Genomic DNA, 14,893 nt, shown 5'->3' with positions numbered 1-14,893 from the left:
AGTTGAGCGTTTCGAATGAATATTTGCGCAAAGGGTAATGCTTCGAATTGATTACTTTCAGGTTGCGGTTTAAGTGTGTGATTGCGCGTGTTTGTCTGTATTTGTGGGCGGATACGGTAATGTTTTCATTAAATTTGTTTTACATACTATGCTCATTCGTTAAAGTAAATATTTAATATTTAAATAACAATTAAAACATCGTATATTCGTTCTGTCTTGACACAAATTAGTTACATATACGTTCAAATGCATATCTATGGACAGACGTTTGCTTATGGATTATATATGTGCAGCCGTTTAAATGCCTGAACCACTAGTGATAATAAAACGTATTGCGAATTCATTCGCACGCTTTTGTAAGGCATACCGAGCGCATAGATAGGCAAAAGTAAAGACAGAAAGACAAACAAATAGACCGACAGTACTTGAGAGAGAACTTGTTGAATAAGCAAATGAACGCCAGATTTGGCACGGACGAGAGCACAAACACTTTTCTTTGTTTTGTTTTACTTTGCTTTCATCGTCGCTTTTTTCCGGATAGCTAAATGAAACGAACGAAAAACTGTAACAGCACAAGGAATGCGACGTATAAGAGCACGTTGAATAGACCATAAAAAATAAAAAATAATATATATATATATATATATATATATATATATATGCGCGCTTTTTGGCACATTAACAATTTTTTATGTCTTCTTTCTCTACGTTTATTTTTTTTTTTTGAGTGTGAGTGGATAAGAGGAGGACAAAAGAAGCCAGGGCGTGTATGTAAATTTTAGTTAATTGTCGCCTTCACATAAAAATACTCCTAATTAACATTTTTAAGTGCCTTTTCATGATGTACTTTTTTAACATTCTCCTATACGCACCCACATAAAAATAATTTGATGGCGAGCAAAACGACGAAACGAGAACAATTATCATGGACTGCGAAAATGTCTAGATTTTCACATGAAATATTTAAATGGTCGTTTATAATTAATACTTTCTTTTATGAGGCTTACGAGTTTTTACATATGAATATACATAAGAGCAGCAGTACATTGGTTAACGTCGACCATTATTTACCAACGAGCGGTAATTTATAATTTCTACCTATGATTTCCAGCACAACAATTGTACCCTCAATAATTATTTAACTCTTGCTGCGTCTCATGCTGGATGTGAAGTTAACTGCATTTTCGCGCGAAATCATGAAAACGGTTACAAACGAAATGACCAAATTAGTGATACCCCATTATTATCACCCCTGTCGTTTTTGCACATTTTCATCAACTAACCCATGTACGCATACGCGCACCCACACACACATTCAATTTAACTACTAAAATATACAAAGTGAAAATTTAAGTGGTTTTATCGCAACTTGAAACGGAACCAGCCACTAATTAGGAGATAACAACGCATTTTATGAATTTTGAAATTATATTTTCATTCGTTTTCTCTTTCTCGTTAACGTTGTTGTGCTTTTCTTCTTCTTTGTCCCCAGGAAACTTTTTAGTGGTGTCCATTAAAAATTTCCGTTAAAAATGCAACTCAAAAAAATGTGAAGCCATAGAACCGCAAAATATTTCCGTTAAAATGCAACAAATACAAAATTTCATTTTCTCTTTAATTCCTTAGAGGTGTTTGCGATGCAAGAAAATTACCAGAACTATTTAAACGTTCTTCCCCATCTTCGCAAGTACCTTTGCTGCACATACTTTACTTGTGTTTTCTAGACACGAAAGTGATTGACGATTCCATCTTTTTTTGTGTCCGAGTTATATTAATTGATATCCTATAACATTTTGCACAATTAGCCAAATCACTAACAACTATCAGTGAAAAAATGCGATGTAAATACAATTCTCAGTTTGTAAAGGATGATCAAATTACAAATATATGTTTTTTGCCGTCATGCCGCCCATTATTTATTTTATTATTTTTTTTCTTTTTTGGTTTGGAATTCCCACAAAATTGACATTTGTGTTCACTATTTTTTGTCATATCATCATTGAAAAATACACAATCGTATAACATATAGAAATTATTAAAATATCTTACAAAAATAATGAATCAATTTGGTCCACGTTTCGCGCCTTGCTTGAAATTTATGGTCAACATAATCGGCCTATATGCAGAGCTTAACCTTTTAATGCAACACAATTGAAAAATTTTGGTCAAATGTCGACGTTTCTCACGTTAAGAATCTAAGACGTCTAAAAAGGTAAATGTACTGCTGTGAACCAATGCTTGAAGAAGAATCGAGAGCAAGCCATCGTTTTCAAGACTCTCTTATGGTACAACCACGGAGTCTTCTTCATAAACGTTTGAGTTTCAAAGCATTTGCAAGACAGTTGCCACGAGAACGGAAGGTAATTTTAGACGGATTCCGAAAGGATTTCTGAAATAATTATTCTTGAAATAATAGTGACGAAGTGCGCTTCTGGTTAAACCACATTGTGAATTTTAGAATGAAGGAAACCTGCATTCTGCTCATAAAACACATATTTCCATTCACGAAAATTTGACGTGATTTACACTGTGGAGGTTTAATAGAAGCGTATTTTTCTGAAAATGAAAATGATAGTTCAAGATACAGAAACGGGATTCCTGATTCCTTTTGCGCCATACAATAACCGATTTCGACTTTGGCGAAGATTAATTTCAAGAAGGTGGTGCAATATGTCACATATTTCTTCTTACACCAACCGTGTAAATTCCAGAAATGGTGCAGTGAACTTGCAATCAAGATCATGTGTTGTAACTCCACTCGAGTATTATCTTTGGAATTATGTTAAGTCATTAATTCACGCCAATAAACCTCAAGCATTTAATGATCTAAAAACTAACGTTATATCTGCTATTGATGAAACAAGAGCAGATCTTTCTCATTATTCTTGTAAACGATTTTATTTTTCTTTTAAAAATATCGGGTAAATATCGGGAGAGATCGGGAGCCTAGCAAAACAGACAAACGTTCTCCTTAATTCGATACTATGTAACACTTGTGCTAAACGTGGAACACCGCTTGGCTAGAGGAACATAAAAGAGATGAGTGCAAGAAGTAGATCAAAGAAGTGTAGAAGTGTTTATAAAATACATAAATAAAACGAATACTTAAAAGACAGAATGGTTGTAGCTATACGTATATGGCTAAGAGTAGCCATAAGTGAATTAATAAATAAACTAACCGTTAGTTCATTGTTATAACGATGTTTGCACGTTTAAGATCTTTTTTATTCATCGCACCATCTAAACAGAGAAAAATATTGATGTGCGCTTGAGTGAAATGAACCTCTGGGACTGGCGAGCTAACCCAAGCATAAGGAAGTGGATGTCTATTCACACACTCCGGCAAGCAATGCCTAACGCCGTATATTATTTTTTTTATCACAAAAAATATAGCTCGTATTTTATGATCCTTTTGCAATTTTCTTTATGAAAAGTATGAATCTATAAATACAACATCAAACATTTTGTTGAGGCTTGCATCGAAGCGTATTATGCGCCAAAACAAGCCCGATTTGCAAGAAGAACTACCTATCATGTATAGTTTGAAGGGAAGAACTGCTGAATCAATTGAATACGCTAACCATATACGCAGAATCAGACAACCATTAACGACACTGTAAATCCGAAAATCTCTCTCTCTCTCTCTCTCTCTCTCTCTCTCTCTCTCAATCTTTTAAATGGAAAACTCAACAAGAAAAATCTTTATTTTTCATATAAACCACAGTTTGGTTGAATATGCAGACAAGTTAAAAGTACTTATATGTATCCTATATCGAGCATATTAATTATGCATCGAATAACACCAAATACAATTTCAGATCATGTCAATGCTATTGCATACCAAATTACAAAAGAATTGTGAATAAACACACAAGCACACAATAACAAATATATACATATACATATGTATTCATGTATATAATTAATTTTAATATTTAATTTCAATAAATATTTCAATGTTTAATTTCCAAACAAGTTTTCCAATAAGGAAACCGGAATATGTATCCATCTGCAGTAACATAAATGTCCATACATATGCATGACTAACAAACAAATTATGGAATATTTTATCCATAAAAAAAAATCTGAAAAAGTTGTAGAAAGTTACGAGCTCTCGCTAGGCAGCTTTAAAAGGGAAGGCATTAACACAATTTTTTCATTTTCTCTGTTGCTTTAGATAAAACCCATATTTGTTTAAATCGATGACTAAATTGTTATACTTTTAATTATATTTATAATTTAATTAACAATGAAGTGACAGCTTCTGCTAAGCAACTGTCGAGAAAAGGCATTTCGCGATTTTACATATTGTTTTATAAGAAATTAACAATGCGATATTGCTTTATTTTACTGCCTTCGTTTTCGCTTAATTGTAATCGCTTCTGCGTTCTCGGTACCTGACCAATCGTGTGAGACTCAAATGCGGACTGCCTTCACTTTCTTGATAAAAAGTATCTTAGATCGACAACCAATTTAAATACATAACTCCCGGCAGTACAAATGTTATCGAGACGAAAGGTCAGATTCCAAATTTTATTTAATTTAAATTAAAACAAAGACCGTAAAGAATGCCGACAATTTTTAAAAGGTTCTCATGTAGACATCGTTTCAGTGAGTAGATCTTTACGCAAAACTTTAAATACCATTTTAGTATTAATACGCCCGACGAATAATTCACCTCGGCTTTCGACGACAATAAGTGGTTAAAGTGCGAAAAATTTAAAAAAAAGGGATGTTTTCGCCAATGTAGGCAATGGCAGCAATGTTTGGCCTTGTTCGTCATAAACTGGATCATGTAAAGAACAGTTGCCAAAATATTCAATTCTGAAAAGATTATTGCTCGCAGTTTCCACGTGAAATGTTTCCACGAAAATTATGGGTAAACGTCGCCAGTGAAACTTATGTAGTCTTTTCGCGCACGATAAATATTCAATTCTTCTACAACACGAACGAATAAAGAAAACATGTAAAAATGCAATAACGGGTCACGGACCATAGGCCACCATTAAATACCTGACCCTACCCTACAGTTATTTCTGCAACTGCTTTCCTAACTAACGCTTTACGTGAGAAGTCGCCGAAAGCGTGGTCCGATCCGAACCATTTTCAGTAGCGTTCGTCCCTGGGCCATAAAACGTTCGTATCGCTGTCGGAGTAATTTCATCAAAATATATCAAAAATTGCAACATATCGCTTGATCACAAGAAAACAAGTCAAGCAGACGGATAGACGAACAGGCACGTTAAGATCGGTATAGTAAACTTAATATAATAATATATCCTTGTAAGACAAATGGTGTAGCGTTTAAAAATGAAATTTCTTCTTTAGCTTACTCTAAGAAAGTGCAGCCGAATATAACCGCAAATAAAGTTCAATTTTCTTACTGTCTAGAGTTTGTTGAAAGTAGCGAAAACGTGCACTAAAAGCAGTGTGTTTTTGCTGATTTTGCAGCGATAGGTTGATCTGACGATTTGATAACGGTAGGGGTATAAACTACGACTGTACTGATGAGATAACTACTAAAGACTTACAATTGTTTTTTCATGATTGATGAATAGCGACCAAATGAATACTAAATGGAAATTCTCATAAAATATACTCTCAGCAGTATTTGCTAAATCAATCTTCTCGAGAGATCTAATAGAAGAGTAAAATTACGAATGCAAATAATTTAAACTGCTTGTTCGCAGAAAGACCTTAACGCTACAATCATCCCTGTCTACTTGGAAGGCTCTGGCTTTCAACAAGATCATCACGAATGGGGAGCACATCACGGCACACTAACATATTTCCACGGTTGGTACAAGTGATTGCAACACGGGCTCCATCTTGTCTGCGTATAATTTCTATAAGTCGACACAATCGCTAGTTACAAGATGGAAGGTTTCATCCTCTACTAGAACCAAGTCATCGACAAATACACAAGGAATAGGACAACGCTCTCCTAAAAGAAAAAGATCGCATTGCTCCATTTCTTCCGAAAGATTTTTATTTTGAATATTCCACTTATTTAAATGGCTTATGCTGACATTAGTTAGTTCAGATTCCACCTATAGACGTGAATGGAGAACCCAAAGCGAGCCGATCTTAAGATCTCCAAATCTGTACAATCCTCTGAAAGTAGGCACATTATTATTTTATTTAAAAAAACAAAAAATTTATCCCAATGGCTCTAATGGCTACGATAAGCAAAGGCAGTAAAGCAACAAACACTTTTATAAACAAAGCTTTAATTTTAATTGAAATTCGGCTTGCGCCACCCAACCCATAGCCAATTTACTCGTTCACAGAAATTACTCGAGAGTTCTTTACTTTCACAAAAATCCAAAACAAATTCTTTCGATGTGAAATAAAAAAGAACTCCTTAATTAAATGCGAGTCTTTAACTTTGTATAGCAGTGAAGGTAATATTAAACTGTCATTGCTTCTTAAAGCCCACGTTCTCATTTGAAAATGAGAAACACAATCGTCCACGCTCGGTAATTACAGAAATGAGAATGAAGCATCAATAACAAGTGGAGTAACAAGCTGAAAACACTCGGGATGCAATGTGTATGCGATGTATGCGCTTGCCGCACTTCATTAGATTTTACCATTCAACGCAGAGTATTTAGCTTATATATATATTATACACATATATATTCATGTACACGTAGAAATAATATATATATACATATATTATAAACATAAATAAAAACATTTATTTATGCATTGGGCTCGATAGTACAACAGACTTTAGTGGAAGAGCACCAATACTCGTTATACCTACGTTACGTATAAAGGATGTCAGCGTGAGTTGCTATTTTCGTATTAACTCTACCTTGACGGTGAATAAGTGTAAAAAGCTTTCTTGCCTCTAATTGCAGACAAGCGGGTTGAAAATTTTTCCGGCAAACAGATTGCCACTCACAGCTCTCTCAGAATCTATTAAGGCAAGTCTGTTTGTCCTTTTTGTAGGTTATATTACTCTTATATGCACATGTCAGTAATTTATCGTAAGGCGACCGATAAGTCATTTTCAGAATTCATTTCTTGCTAAAGATGAAGTATTTTGACCTATAAAGTAGCACAAACGAAGCAAAGCTATATTCGCTGTAGACCTAGATGTTCAGTTTTTCACTTTTCTTTTCACACCAATCAAAAAACAAAAAAAGTTGCTAGTTATTCTATTTAAAGTATTTAACACAACTATAAATGCAATGAAATTGGTTCGTATTAATTTCACGACATTGCATATGTTAACACCAGCGGAATTATTCGTAAGCCGTGAGCTATAAATCTTGACAAATATTTGTCCAAATTGTAAGTCTCAGCGTGGCGATTGCAGGGCCATTTATTGCCGAGTCTTTCTATGCCTGACTTCTCACGGACATATCTAATTGTTACAACCGAGGCGAAAAATCATATTATTCAGCAATGGCTGTAAAACAGTCATAATAAGCTTTACTTATTTCCGGAAAAATTTAATTGATTTTGTACCCCGAGGAACCTGTGAACTAAAAGAAGCGATTTCAAGGAGATGAAATAGATTTTGATCTTTTCAATCATTTTTGTTGCTGCGAAGTAATAATGACAGTTAAAGCAACTACGCTACACACACTTCTCTGGTCGGGAATGTGCATATAAAGCAAAAAACTGAAACTGAAATTATTAAATACGAAAAATACTAGATACCGAAGGAATAGCAGAGAAGGTAATCGTATACGTTTTATTGCCGAAGCTTGCTTAAAATGTCCAGTGTAATTTTACTAAATGTTAAACAAGTTTTTAAACAAACCAGCGAAAACTCGTCTTACTCCACACAACCAACAATGGATAACAGCAGACTTACATTCGTGAGCGCATCGTTAATCCTCAAATTAAGAAACAATCATAATAGTTCCATTAAGAGCGGGCAATAATAGTTTTCATAAAGGGGGGGACAGCACACGTCTTGACGCACAGATGCATGTTCATGCATACTACGTATCTTTTTCTCTGCTGTGAATCAATGCACACCGACCAAAGATTTGGAATGCACACACATATGCCGTACTTACTCAACCATTTACCGTGTGAACAATATATGAATACACGGATTGAAATATACAGCAACGGCGTACGAGATATCAGTCAAACAGCATCAAATTCAAGAAAAAATCAAGCTGAATATTTTTAGACCCATACCTCGTAGATATTAATACTATTTTATAATTTGCCACGCTTTTTATTCGTGGCGCAGACATTCAAGCATGATATACTATAAACAACAATTGTAAGTGGATGCGCTTCCCCTAAGCAAAATTATATGCACGTACATATAGTTATTTATGAAAGGAAAGTAGGGATAGCAACGAACGAACGAAACCAGCAAATAAATACTTACATATAGACGGCATAATCATTGGAGTCTTCAACACTCCCGCTTATTAGCTCTGGCGTCGTGACATCAACACAGCACGCGACTAATTCTAGTACACATTTATGTTGTGCGTCGCCAATTTACTGCTGACTGCAAACAATAATGTCCTGTCAGTTGCAATTCGAAGTGCAAAACGAGAGAAATTGTTTCAGTTACAGGCGATACGATGATAAAATGAAATATCCCGAGTTTTATGTGAATATGTGGTATTTATATATAAAGTGAATAAAAGGAAAAAATAAATAATGAAAAAATCTGACAAACTCTTTAAAAGCAGATTTAAAACAACTGAGAAAAAAAATTTAAACAACAGCCATACTTCCTCCTGTTTAGATGCTAATCAATCACGTACCAACTCAAACTCAACTTAACTTTTGAACTCCTTTCAAGACGTTCTTCAAGAGAACGGTGTTACAAAACATTTCACTTTGTGCATTCCCTTCCAATTAAGCCTAAAATCTTTTCACTATTTATTGCTATTAACGCATGTAAATCATTCAACGTAACTAACAAATATCGGATTTTTCCAAGCATACGTCAGGCGTTTTCATATTCGAATGTTTCCATTCGCTAAAGCGTGATGGAAGAGTGCGCGCTCCGCCAATATATATAATTTGTTCGAACATATTAGGAAAATATGTTTGCGGTCGCAAGTAAATTACATGAGTTGGAACCATAATATGCGATAATTATAGTTGTATCGAAGAAGTATTCACCTCGAAGCCGCGAAATTAGCGCGCTATGACATTTCGCTAAGTTTTCATGAAAGAGAATAGCAAAAGCTATTATTCCCTTCAACACTTCAATTCCCAGCTACGCTCGCCATTCGTCATAATTAAGCCGCCTTACACTATGTGCTTACGCTATAGCAGATCAATGCAGCATCACATACAGTACAGGGAAGGTAGAATTGAGTCGCGAGTCAGACAACACCGCGTCTCTCGTTAGTTGCGATTACGGCTAAGCTGTTGTCCACAATGATTGTAAAAATAAATGACATCAAAAATATGCAATGACATAGTTAAAAGTGATAAGTTGTTGTAGACTCAGGTTATTTTCCAACCCAAGCTAATCGACAGCATTTCTTATATATACAATGATCATTTGAATACGCAAATAAATGTATTTGGGATAAATATATCACACTGCACATCTTTTTCATTAAAGGTATACGAAGCTCTCTCACTTATGATACCTGCTAAAGATATAGGCAGCACTTTGTATCCGGTTGTCCTAACATTCTTACCATACACTCGACTTACAAATAAGGCAGATATATGAACATCTCCCTCCGCACGTTGACTGGTCGAAACTCGAAACGAAAAAGATTCCGCTTATTCTTTATCAGTGTTGAGGTTATTTGTAATAATACGTGTACAATAGAGTAACTCAAACAAAGAAAACTACTGACGAACCTCGTGCAAAAGTCATTTTCATTCATTGAAAAGCAATTTTTTTTGGCATATCTTTTGCGTAAGTGGAGCAGATTTTTCTTTACTCGGAGCATCAACGCGTGTATTGACGATTACCTTCGTTATCTGCATGAACAAGTGTCTCTGTAATCTGATCGATTGGGTCAAGGAAGGCGTTCATGATGTTCATCCACAATAGAACCGCATCTTTGATAAAAATGTCTCTCCCAAGCCATAACATAACGCTGACAAGGGTTGACAATTTAATTATTTGTTTATTTATTTGCATACATCATTAGCTAGTACACAGCCAACGTAAAATAAACCTTATAAAGAAATACAATTTAGTTGACATAGGCAGCGTGGAAAGAAAGTTATACCTACGGAGAATAAAACTAAATATTTATTATCTAATAATTTGTAATTTATCTAAAGATTTAATTTAATATAAATCATGCAGCTACTTCCACTCAATAATTTATCAACAATAGAGTTGACAAAAAGAAACAAAGTATGATCCCCCAACTAGGAATAACTAGTAGTGTTAGTCTAGCTACCTGGCTAGTATAAAGTGCAAATTTAGTTCAGTAAATGCTTAGTAAGTTATTATTTGATAACGCATCTATTTACAAAAGATGTGAACATGGCTAAAGACATGACGAGACGAAAAATATTAATAGAACAAAAAAAATTTGCAACTAAAGCGTAATCGTGATATCATGACTATCCCAGATTCACGCTAAGACGAATTAAACCATTTTTGCTAGCTGTCTTAATTGCATGATTTAAGCAACAACGACTTCACGTAATCACTCGCATCGTGTATTGATTATAAATATAATAAAAGTCTTCATCAAAAATATATAAGAAAAAGCAGCAGGCGGAGGGAAATGCAGCTCCTAGAAACTGTTGAAGTAACGTTAAAATCAACTTTCCCGAGTCAGTATCTCCTTGAATCGGTTTCGTTAAAACACTTATTTCTACGTTCAAGACTAGGTAGGTAAATCCATCGATAACAAACAATATTAAAACAGAGCTAATGTACCCTTGTATCCCTTACCAATCCGCGCAAGGCAAACATAAGAAATTGCTTTTAAATTGCTTTAATCAGGTGAAAAGGTAATTACAAAATTAAATAATGGACGCATATGGAAAAATCAAATAATGGACGCATATTCAAATATCAATCCCACAAAAGATTTGTAGACACGTTTCGTTTTGTCTACGACAAAAGCTTTCCCATATTATTTAGGAAAAGGAGGCTTTACATACACCTTACTTCATATGGAGGCTAAAAATCAATCTACTATCAAAGACGACGCCAGGATCGTTAGACAACGAACGCGATTCCAAAGTTTTCCATTTAAATTATAGTTGAAGGTAATGGGGAAAACTCTACTACCAAGATTTATGTTTTCATATATTTAACGTGATTCTATACACCTTACACCACGGGCATCTTCTGACTTCTACAAAGGGCATTTGTGCTTCCAATGTTGAATTATATTGCGCAAATCATTTACAACATATTAACAAATATATTACTCAAAAAAATATGTAGATATAACATGGTTTAACTCAATCGAACGCAATTGCGTTTTGAATATAAGTTGAAATACCGAGAAAACCCGTTCTTATCGGTCGGTCACATATGCACTAGGCTGCGGAAAATGCCTATCTACTTCCTCACCCTCTCCTCGCTCCTTTTTGAACATCGCTCTAGTACACGTATAAGGGACATCGGCCCAGTGATTGGTTATATTTAATAAGAGAGAAAATGTTAACCAATAACTCTCTGTCGTCAAGTAAATCTGATTTGGCAAGACTAGCAATTTACAACAATTGCTGGGTCCTTTGATTCCAGCCATTGAATTAACAGAAATAAAAATCGGTTTCTTACTTCCCACAACATTACGAAGTTGCACAAGCGGATTGAAACAATGTTTTGCGTTCGGAGGGAAGATAACCGTGCATGAGGTCTAGTGAAAACTGTACGAAAACATGGATTTAAATTTTAGTAGAAAAACGAAGTGAATTTTTTACTTCATCTGTTATAATTTTCCCAATCTAAATTTTGCTTTTAGTTGATTATCTGGCAGGACTGTCTCAAATTTCCAAAAAAAGAAGAAACAAATTTTGCGTTTTTGTGAACTTTTAATAAGTTTTGTCGTACGACAAGTGGGTACACAACTTTACCCCAATCTGAGTTTTTCGGCTCATGAACTACATTCAATATTGTTTTACGGACACATTAACTTCGCTATTTACAATCATTAATTGTTGTGTTTCAAGATCCAAGCGGGCGCATACCTATATCCAAGAGTAGTTTTTCTTATATTTCTGGCTCATCGAACTCGACATTTCAAGCAGCAATTTACTACCACCCAAAAAGTACTTCTCCTGTCGAAACCACCAACGACGCAACTGGAAAACCTGAAGGTATACTACCTTGTTCCGCAGAATTACGGTGTCACTTGACAATTCAGGAGTTCTATCTTAGATAAGTAACCTTCTTCCCAACCAAAATCGAGAAGTTCGACCTAAATGATAATGGATGTGCAGAGATCGAAAATTTATACGTGTATATTAATTCTTAGATACAACTGCAACTAACTGAGATTGGACACAATACGATATTTTGTAAATCAGCATTTTGAGTTCAAGTTTCCACGATAATAAAAATTCAATTGCCTGGCACAGTGGCTACAGAAACTTTATAACGTCATTTATCTCAATTTATTCATCAAAATAGAATCGATACTTGTTCCAAAGTTTTAGAGGGACTCAAAGCTCGTTACGACATAATACGTCGTTCAATTTGTCCAATTGAGGTCGGTAGACATCTGCAGTAACAGTTTCGTTCAATTTTAGCAGTTCGTAATACGCTACATCTTGCAGATAGCGTCGTATTCACAGCAAAATTTTATGCTCTGCAACCCATGACTTTTGCCACTTTCAGTCAGTTTGTTTAGTAACCATTTTCCCCCTATTGCATCTTCCCGCTCGCATGTAAAGGCCATCAACTGCTAAGCTATTCTCAACTTCTTCGAGAGTTTGGGCTGGATATTATACAATAAGTTTTGCAATTCATTGTCTTCGAACTTTTTTGGCTGTTCTTTGTCATTGACATCAAAATCGCTGCTTCTATACCGTTGAAATCATAACCGACACATGGGACATAATGAAGCAGCATGAAGCGCAAGCTTCTAAAAAGTTTTTATGCGCTTCGGTAGCAGAAGTTATGAGCGCTCCATGATTAGCGTCTGTATACGCTGATTAAGTCAATAATACTAAACAGAAAATTGTTATTTTGTGTAAAGAAAGGCAAACATCATCGAACTTAACCGTTATGCACACTGATATTTCCCAATACTTCATCATTTTTACCTGTAAAAGTCGTTGATGAAAATTAATGCAAGCACCTAATATAATAATACTGGCTTATATTAGAAACCTTACTATGACCGCTGATTAGCAGATATCTTATATTATGATTTAATCATTTAATGTATTTAGTAACAATCAACGTTAAAATGATTTTTGTAATTTAACAGTCGATTTGACAATAAAATTGTAATTGTTGCATTTTAATTGATATCAAATAATCTTTGAATTAAATCTTCGTTCCCATAAAAGCCGAAATAATAGTTACTTTAAGCTCGCATAAGAAAGAAAATAAACGCATCATATATTTGCCGGCAGGCAACAACAAATTCTAAAGAGAGAAATAGATAGAGAGAGAGAGAGAGAGAAAGAATGATTCATAATAAATGGATTTTTAAATATACGCAATCATATGAAATACAAGCCACTGACACGGAGTAATTTACGAGAACAAATACGTACATCAGCACGAACATGACAAAATTGCATATGCAGCCAATTTGCTATAATCATTTTTTCATTTTTATCAGAAATCCGCATACGCGTCACAAATCCAAAACTGATTTTTTGTGCAAAAAAATTAGTTGAAAGCAAAACACAATTAAGCAAAAACCATATGAAATCTGATGTCGGGCACATGTTGATCACCGCTGCACACTAAGGTTTTGACTAACTTCAAAAGCAGAGTTTTTCCCTATAGAAGAATCAATCAGTTTCTTTTAGTCTAATCAAAATTCTTCTAAGGAGTTTAGGTCGGCTTATTTTATATTTTCAAACGTTTTTATGGCAGCTAAATACGTTTCATCAATAATTGACTTAACTCTAACGATTTTTATGCTAACACTTAATATTAATATATCTTGCACAACAAGTGGGATATCGGTTATCAATACACTTAAAATAATGAGAATGAGAAATGCATTCGCATTTACTTCTACGCTTCTAGGCTGGAATCGTATGCAAAAAAACTGAATAAAACTCTCCATTATCGTTTAACCAGAGATATTAATTTTATTCGCCTCTTAATTTAAAGCTTTTTCGCCAGTGTAACGAACAAACCATCAACCGTACTTATATCGTATCGATTTTAATTCTCTCAACATACACACAGTGAACGTCATCAATACGTGCACACACAAAACAATTATAAAGTTATTCACGTTTGTAAAGTTGCATGAATGTATCCACAGATGTCCATAGGCCAATCGATAAGGGCTGAATTCGGTTAAAAGCCGCTCAGCCGGAAAATTGCTTAAACAAATTGTCAATTCTCGTTTCAACGGATGTTTGCATATCGCTTACCAACTGTCGCTATATATGATTTATACACACATACATACTCTATATATATGCATATATGTATATCTGTCTTAATATATTTGAATGGCCACATAGGTTATGCTTATGCATAAATACCCGCATCTACAATCCCTTCGATGCGTTTGCATAACGGAATACCCCAAACAACTAATCCCTATGCTCACTACCATTTAGTGTTTCAAGTATTCTGGCTTATATGTACGAAATGACAGAGGATATAAAACTTTTTGCATCTTTTATAACATACGACCGTGCACGCGATATTTACATTAATAGCTTTCGTAAAAAAAAAATCTCTTTCGGAATTGATTTAGGAATAAGTTGATTAAGCCGATTTCCAAACCTGCCTTTTTATATGCGCAATTAGTGCTACTAA

This window comes from Glossina fuscipes, unplaced genomic scaffold, assembly GCF_014805625.2.
Source record: "Glossina fuscipes isolate IAEA_lab_2018 unplaced genomic scaffold, Yale_Gfus_2 121, whole genome shotgun sequence".
Lineage (NCBI taxonomy): Eukaryota > Metazoa > Arthropoda > Insecta > Diptera > Glossinidae > Glossina > Glossina fuscipes.
Note: the sequence above shows the minus strand (reverse complement) of the source record.